General features: G+C 44.0%; 1 protein-coding gene across 4 annotated transcripts in view; it reads right to left on the reverse strand.

Moving 5' to 3' along the window:
- Positions 1-1,224, reverse strand: part of CELF2 (CUGBP Elav-like family member 2) — a 512,058-nt gene that overhangs the window by 334,900 nt on the left and 175,934 nt on the right. The window lies entirely within an intron of this gene.

Below are 1,224 nucleotides of genomic sequence, written 5' to 3' on the forward strand. Positions count from 1 at the left end.
CAGTTTATCATTGTTTTATGGAAATGCTATCCTTGTGTACAAGTTTGATACCCGAGCCCACCTTTCTGTGAATGCCAGTTCTCTCTCCTTCAAGGGGATGGGCTCTGAACAAGTTAGTCACCTACGCTGAACCTCCACTGCATCATCGGTCAGATGGAAGGGATGCCAACCTCACGGGGCTGTGGTGAAGAAGGAAGTTGAGGCAGCACATGTTTGGTGCCTGCGTCAATAAAACTTTACGCCCTTCAGCTGGATTTTAAACAGTGGTACGAAAGCCAGCTGAGGGCTTACTACAAAATATTAACCAGATGGAATTCAAGGAAACGCTTGAAATTCAAAAACATTCAACTCTTGAGTAAAAGGTAGGATATTTTGCTTTAAAACATAATTAGCCAGACCACAACACAGGGAATACAGGATGGATAAACCCCTCAGGGCCAACAAGGAGAGTAGAGATGCCAGGAGGATTAGGGGAATGTGGGGGAATAAGGGGAGCATCAGCCACAGGATCAATTAGAACCCCCTCCCCGGGGGACGAATAATGGAAAAGTGGGTGAGGGGAAACGGAGAACGATGTAAGATATGGAAAAAATAATCTATAACTTATCAAGGGTTCATGAGGGAGGATGCGGGAGGGAGGAGGAAGAAACAGGGAGCTGATATCAGGGGTTCAAGTGGGAAGAGAATGCTTTGAAAATGATGATGGCGGCATACGTGCACATGTGCTTGACACACTGGATCAATGTATGATGTAAGAGCCCCCAATAAAAATATTTTTTTTAAAACCCCATAATTAACCTTGATAAGTAAATAACGTGAAACGAGATTAAAATGAGTAAATGTAAAGGTTCATATACAATCTGGCCATTTGTCACAACCGTCTTTTCTCTCTCTACCCCCAAGTGGCCAAATTTCTCCAAACAATTACTCTGTCTCTATTTCCATCTGCAGCGCCTCTTCCACAGCTGGTTCCAATCTGGTCTGTAATCTCATCACTTTATTGAAATATTTCTCGCCACGGTTACCAAAAACCTTCATGTTTCAAAACTCAAAGACAACTTCTGTTTATTTTCTTCTTCAGTGACCTCTCAGCCGCCAGGGGAACAATGGCGCATGCCTCTGAGCTCTGCTGCTCTGTTTGCCTTCCCACAGTGCTCTCCAGGTTTCTTGTACCCCCACCCCCAATCTGTTTCTTTTGAAAATACATCTTGTTTCAGAGGCAAA

The sequence above is a fragment of the Echinops telfairi genome, unplaced genomic scaffold (assembly GCF_000313985.2).
Source record: "Echinops telfairi isolate 266 unplaced genomic scaffold, ASM31398v2 ScPeMD7_7473;HRSCAF=8511, whole genome shotgun sequence".
Lineage (NCBI taxonomy): Eukaryota > Metazoa > Chordata > Mammalia > Afrosoricida > Tenrecidae > Echinops > Echinops telfairi.